Raw genomic sequence first — 7,557 nt, forward strand, 5'->3', positions numbered from 1 at the left:
GCTTATCCAGGTTTGGTTTTTTTTTTTTTTTTGAAGACTTAGGATTGGTATTAAGTCAGAAGCCCAGTCATTAAACTGGCTTTAAAATAAAATTTTAGAAATAAATATTGCATTTTCTTCCCGACAGGCATCATTGATTTATATTTTCCTACAGTTATTCCATAAAATGAGCAGGCCATTTTCTTTGCGAAGGACAGACTTCCCATTCCCAGAAACTGGGAAGTGGGGGGACAGGTCTGAACTATTTGCATCACTAGAAATGGTGCCTTAACCATCACTCACACCCAAGCTCAAATAGATGATCTTCCAAAACCCTTCAGGATCATCTGGACAACTAATATTACAGTAGTTAGAAAAAGCAACACTTGTGACTGGAACTCAAATCAGACAAAGTACTAGATGGTTTATAGGTGACAAAACCACTTCATGGTTTGGACCTATGGCACAACAGAAGCTACAGCTTTATGGTCTATTTTTTTGGGTAGCAGCACATGGTTTGGAAACTCCTCTTTCACCACCCCAGTGAGCAACTCTGTGCACTAACACAATCATTGTACCGGTCTGTGCTGATTTGGGAAGCTCACTTAAAAACAAAAAGCAAGAAAACCCCCAAGCCCCCAAACATTTTCAAACCATCTCCATATCCCCGCTCAAGCTGTGCCAGCACAACTAAGCAACAGTGCAAGGGAAATAGCTTGAGTATTTTACAGAGGGAATACAGACTTATTTCATTGTTTTATCAGGTTTATATACCATAGTAATGCAAGATTGAAGTCATTCATACTCATTCAGAGTCCAACACTAACAGAATATTACTGTAAGTGCCTGTTTGGAAATGCTTTCCCCCCACCCTCACTCGTGTGCACAACCAGTGTTGCAGCTCACATACCGGTTTTTAAGTCTCCCCCTGCACTCCAAGAGGAAGATGTGCCGGCAGTTTCCTTTTAAAAACAAGTCTAGATTCTCTTCTCACAATTGCATTACATATTGGCTGATTTCATACGTGACAAAGCAGGAAGAAGGTAAATGCACAGAATTGCACAAAGGAGGATGACTTCTACCTGCAGAAAAAATGTTGCATAATTCAAGATATACCTGCTGATTTTCATGAGACCTGTTCTTTCAAAGCATTAGTCTCCTTCCAGAAGCCATGGGAAGGTAGGAGGAGACCCAAGAACACATATGCCCTTGAATATCCAACTCTGAGTTTTTCAGAGTTAGTATTTAGATGTTGAACACTGACTTACACATCAAAGTAAAAAAAAAAAAGCCTTAAATGAACAGGACCCTGGTTATCACCTCAGTTCCTAAAATAAGGCCACCAAGTATACCTTTGTGCTACTACACCACAGTCAGAGGGTCCTCATCGTATCAGTACCTCTTTACAGCATCAGCTCCAGGCTAATAAGACATCAACTTATAGGTCAAAAAGGTTTATAAACAGCTACGGTACAATATGAGACAGACAGGGAGACATTAAAAACTAACCTACCAAAACTACAGCCTAAAAAGTGGCAGATTCAGAACTAGACAATAGAGCTCTGCATGTCAGGGAAGATTTTGCAAAGAAATCTGAAAAGCAATAAATCTGCAGCAATGAAACAGATGCCTGCTTGTCACTGTGGTCACTTCAGTTCAATCAAATACCTGCATTGCTCAAGTTCAATATATTACCAGCTACTCTAAAACCGTAAGAGCTGCTCTTGCATGAAATCAAGAGTTTTATATAAATGGAAAATCATATATTGAGAAAAAAATGGGCTATTAGCCTGGACCACTAACTACAGCTTCACACCACCTGAAATCCCCTGCAAAGATTGTCCAAACAGATTGTCTGTATGAGAGGTCAGGGGGTAAAGCTTGATGTTTACTGGATTCACAAACAGCTAAATCAACCATTCAGCTCACTGACCAGCAGAATCCTTCACTGCGAGCGCTTCCACAGCTTTTTGGCAGCTCATACTTGAACACAACAGCAATACGTAGGGCTTCCTCTTAGCCTGCGGATGCTCTCTCCAGCCTCACCCTAGTACACAGCTCCCTTCCCCAGAGCCTCCTAAGGGGAGGCCAATGCCCCACAAAAGGGGACCCGCACTCTGGGATCTGGCTGCGGAGAAGAGCTGCCGTAACACAACTGCTTGGTTCTTCAGGCAGCTCACATTTCTCCTAAATAGTAGTGGTACCTCCTAGTAGATACCTGCTGAAATCCAAACCTACACTGAGCTGCTGAGAGGACAGAACAAAGCTGCATCCTGGGTAACAACATCCTTACCAGGCTGGAAGTTACGTACTTCGGGACCTCAGTACAGATGAGAGCCTGGTCTGGTTTCTACATGTTTGGCAGTACGCAAGATATTTGTTGGCTATTGGCCTGCCAAGCTGTTTAGGCTTGTAAGTTCCTTTGCACTTGCTTTATTACTATTGTTATATATAAACATATCCTCTGTGTATCTTTCTCCCATATTCCATATGCACAGAATGAACTCATTTCAGTCCTAGGACGAATGGGAACTCAGTATTTATCACACAGATCCACCATGCTTTGCAAACAAGACTGGAAAAAACCTCTCACAATGAAGTTATCCATATGATCTTTCTGACGAGCAAAGCATGAGAAAACAGTTCAAAGCTCTCAGAAAGCCATATGTATACTTTTACAAAAGACATCTGCAATTCACCAGTGAGGTTCTAGACCTAGCATAATTCATTTAGCAGTCTGTATATATAGATACAAATACACTAGGTTCAGACATTTCTTCAATGCCTTCATAAAATTCATTTTAAAGTATATAAATATTCACACTTTGAGTAGTTATCTCAGCATGTGACGCTTTTATTTTTCTATGAAAATACCAATTCCTGCAAGGAGGCTGAAATAAAGTAAAAATATATTAGTCCTAAAGTATGCACACAAACACATGCAATTTCTTTACACTTTTGAACTTCTGGTATAGCGATTAACTATAACACTTGATTACAAAAAGAGATCTTTAAAAAACATCATGCACTAATTTTTAACATACTTGAAAACAAGTCAGCTTTTACTGGGGTTAGACCAGTTGATCCACACTTGAAAGTGCAAGGCGGCTTTCAATTTGTGCCATGGTTATTGGGCACTTGTGTTGCTACAGAAATGGGCCATGGGTGAGGGCAGTGTCCGACTAGCCCATGCGCTCAACGGGTTGAGCAAGAGTGGCTGGGTGCCTCGGCGGAGCCTCTGGCTGAGCTACCACTATCTCTGTCACAGGAGTACTTTGTTAATGAAGAGATTAGGGGAGGGTAAAACGGGTAAAGCTGAACAATTACAGCGCTTGTGTCAGAGGTGGTTTACATTGCTCCTATGAGGAGGATGGGAATACAGGAGAGGTGTGCTTTGAGGAGCAGTATAACAGTATCTGTCTAGATATGTTTAAAGATTCAATTGCACAATTCTTAACATGCAAGTTTTTCACTTCAGTCTTTTGAAGACTGGTAAGAGAAGATGCAGCTTTCCTACAGAACAAGAGGATGCAAGAGTCCTACCACGCAGCATGATCCGAAGACTACGTTGCTATATTCATAACTGCATCTATGTTCTTATTTTCTCTTTAAAACACTCAAGCACCTTCAGAAATGAAGATGTTTGGACAATAAAGACTCCTTTTAAGAAAATCTAAGGGACTAACATCACCCTGCTTAAAAAAAATCTGTAAGTTTTATTATAAGCATCATGATATTGACATGCAGATTTTTAATCATGCTGGTTGCAATTATACAAATCAGTGATCAAATCCACCAAGAAGTCAGTTTTCATATACACCACATTAACACAAACATTAGATATGGATTTGGCACATTGCCGTCAGAGAAGCCTAGTTCTAGAATCATGTAATATTAAGATTGGGGCTACTTGATGCAAGATTAGAAGGCAACAAGCTCAAAAAGGTGGTTATAAAAACATCACAGGAAACAAAATTTATTTTAAATAAAAGCAAAGCAATCATATTTCAATATTTGGATGGCAGCTGGAAATGCTTTTTTGGCATGCAGCTGCTCCACGAAGCCAATATTGTGTGTAACTGGAAACATTTCAAAAAACCAGAATTGTTACTGAAGTCAAAGACTGTAATTGCAAGCTGTGGGATCTCTGCTTAGATAAAAGAGGGGCAACTGGATAAAACTGTTATGGATACAAACCTACAAGCACGCTCCATAATACTCTCATCACTTTATTGCCAACTTGGTAGAACTAGAGAGAGCAAGGGAATTGGGAGGGCGGGGGGAAGAGAAGGAAAATGAAGGAGACACCTTGTGTCTCAACACACAAGGCAGAACAGCAAGAGCTATCAGGTGCTATAAATCAATGTTTCAAACACAAACCTTAGACAGGAGTACATGACTTTGGTACAGAACAACTGAAATAACACAGTTCCAGCTTTTGTTGATGTATAATCCACTGGAAATGAAAGGCCTGCCTGAGAGACTGCCTACCCCAGGTTTACTAGCTAGCAAAACACTCTGAGCTTGATAGGTTCAAAATGATCTTGAAAAGCAACTCACCAATCTTATGGTTACATTTAAGAACTTTTAAGGAGTTAGCCTTCCAGGCAGAGTGCCAAGAAAAGGTAAACTAGTAAAAAGCTGTCATTTACAGATATTTTAAAAATACGAAAAATGTTTGTATTGGCTCATACCTCTTGTATCTGAGCACTTCACTCATTTTGTACATTAAAAAAACCTCCTTGCACAAGAACATGCTTGAGAAGTGTTGTCAGTCTCTGCTGAAAAGTCATTTGCTCATTTACTTTTGCCAAAAAAAAGTATAATGTATTTAGTGCACAATATAAACAAGCAAAATACGAAGAGGAAGAGTCATAGCAGACCACTTGTGAAATTTTCTTTAGTAACTGGAAATACCCTTTGACAATGAACCAGCAGCCAAAGAGCTGTTTCTGTAAAAAAAGCGTCATTTTGGCAAATCGTGATCTGATAGTCTATGTGGGAATTTCTGCCAGAAATGCCACGACTTCAGTGTGCTATTACTTGCAAAACATGTTTCTTCCCATCATTCTTCAGCCATAAGGTGGGAGGGGGAAAGATGAGTGATAGCTGTGCTGTATCCTTCCAAGCTGGTTCTTCCCATCATACAACTCCTAATCCAAACAATTTAAGCACACAAGTAAAAGCTACTCATTTCTGTAAACATTTCCAGGAGCAGGACCTAAGCATGCACGGCTTACACCAAGCATATACTAATGACTAGAGCTAACCTCAAGTTTACCTCTGTTTAAACAGCATAAGCAGAAAACAGTGCTGGCCAAACTGAAGCTTAAGCCTTAACACAAGGGGGTAAACTGAATATTGATATAAGCCACTTGGTCATTACGCACCCATCTCATAATCAAGCATTCTTAATGCAATATTATATCATACAACAATTTTGCCAGAAACACAAATGATGCTTCGTAATTATAAAAAAAAAGGTAACATTTCAGAGCATGTTTTTATACCCCAACAGCAGGGATCTCTTTACTTTAGGATAAGGTAGTGGTAGAAAACAGAAACAAAACCCAGCTTGTTTGTTTGTTTTAAGCGGACTTCACCACTGCACATACAATTAACTCAGGAATGCACAAGACATAGCATCCAAGCAAATAGAGGCTTTAAATTTAAGTGCAACTCGCAGTCTGTTCTGTTAGAGGCTGTGTATGGCAGCCGTTGACAATATATTACGCAAGATCCATATTACAAAGGGAAAGGACTTTCAGGCTAGGATACAAAGGCTGCAGCACTAGAACGGGTCAAAGCAATCTGCAAAGACATAATATCAACCAAAGCCATTTAAATTACTCTGTAAAATGTAGACGTTCATTAGCATAGAAAAGTTTCACAGGAAAACAATGACAAAGTAAAAGCCATCTGATTTTCATATGCTAATTAACTGAATATGCCAAATGCATTTAATCTCTTCTTAAAACCATAGGGGGAGACACACCAAACTCTTGAAGTTCTGAAAAGCCAGGTCATTAGCGTGCCAAGTCATTCTTCAGATCTCTTCCTTATATACAAATTTACATTCCCAACTTATTATATATGTAAGTAAAACCTGGCTCCCCCCTCCTGCCCCCTCCGTTCCTCCTTCTTTGGAAGACACTTGCTATCTCCTACTCCTGTGTTCTAAATGTCTTATTAAATGTTAGAAAGAACTCGTTTGCTAAGGGAAAAAAAAAGCACAGAAGCCATTCTGCCAAAAGCCTGAGTTAAACGCCCCAGTCCCCCTAAGACATAGAACAAGCTAGCTGAAAATGAGATTAATAACATTCTTGCACATATGCATGAAAATCCACGCATAGTTTGTAGTCTTTCACTTTTAAGTTCAGATAACGTTTCTAGCCATTTCTTGCCTTTCCAAACAAGAAAAGGATTCTGATGTTTACGTAAGGTTCTTCTTGCTTAATAAATCTTAAATTGAAACAGATTTTTTTTTTTAAACAATTACCTTCTTCAGAGTTATCATACTGCAGGATATTAGGAAAAACCAGACTCTCCTGTTGCTTTTACCCACATCTGACTCCAATCTTAATAGTTTAGCTATTAACCCTGTAAGGTCCCCACACACACATCTTGCCCAGTTGATGTTAAAATTTTTATATGACTGATCTGGGCTTACTCATTACAAAACCTTTTGTTATACAGAAAGAGAGCAGCTCTGTGGACCTTGATTTACAGGACACAATTAACCATGTTGTTGGCAGAACTGCACCAGCCCGGCTCATCCGGGGCTCCGCGGTGAGAAATGAAAGAATCTGTCACTGCAGGCAGAGTAACTGCTCTCTGTCTCTCCTCTCCCCTTCCTTCCCTTTCCAAACCCACTCTGACCTGCTGACATTTTGGGATGAAAACCTGGCCACTGTGATATACCTGTGCTGTAGAGAGGTAATACAAATAATATTTCCTCCTAGAAATAATAATACTAACTAGAGCTAAAGGGAGAAAAACACATCCTGCTAGAAAATCTCAACAGTCACTCTGAGTTTGCCATGCAAAAACATGCAGTTTAAAGACCTCACTTACCAGCTAAGCAACGAAAACAGGGAACTTCACCAGCAGTAACGCTAGCCATTTATTTTTGCCACCTTTTAGGTTTTAGCATGTAGGGAATATGCATTGTTAACCTTTAAGTCCTCTGTATAAACATTTCTGGGAGAGCTTGTAAAATATCCCCCGCTGCGTTTCCTGGCTCCCCAGTTGATGGCATTTGGAAACACTGGTACTGGCGGGTGCTTTATTTTGCTTTCCTCGGCCACCCCCGCTGGGGTACAATGACAGACTCCTGTCCAAGGCCAGACCCGGCCGCCCCAGGCTCGGACCACAACGAAGGCGCCCTGGACTCAGCCCAGCCCGGACGGATGATAAATGGTGGCTGCTAGAGTTTGAAATCCCGCGGTGGGAATAAATATTCTGGGAGAAGGGACTCAGGGAGCGTCCACCGCCTTTCCAGAGCTCTCTTCCTTGAGGAAGGAAAAAATGAATACATACTTCGGCTAGGTCCGTGCTGCATCTCGTCTGCTGGCGGGG

The sequence above is a fragment of the Aptenodytes forsteri genome, unplaced genomic scaffold (assembly GCF_000699145.1).
Source record: "Aptenodytes forsteri isolate BGI_AS27 unplaced genomic scaffold, ASM69914v1 Scaffold103, whole genome shotgun sequence".
Lineage (NCBI taxonomy): Eukaryota > Metazoa > Chordata > Aves > Sphenisciformes > Spheniscidae > Aptenodytes > Aptenodytes forsteri.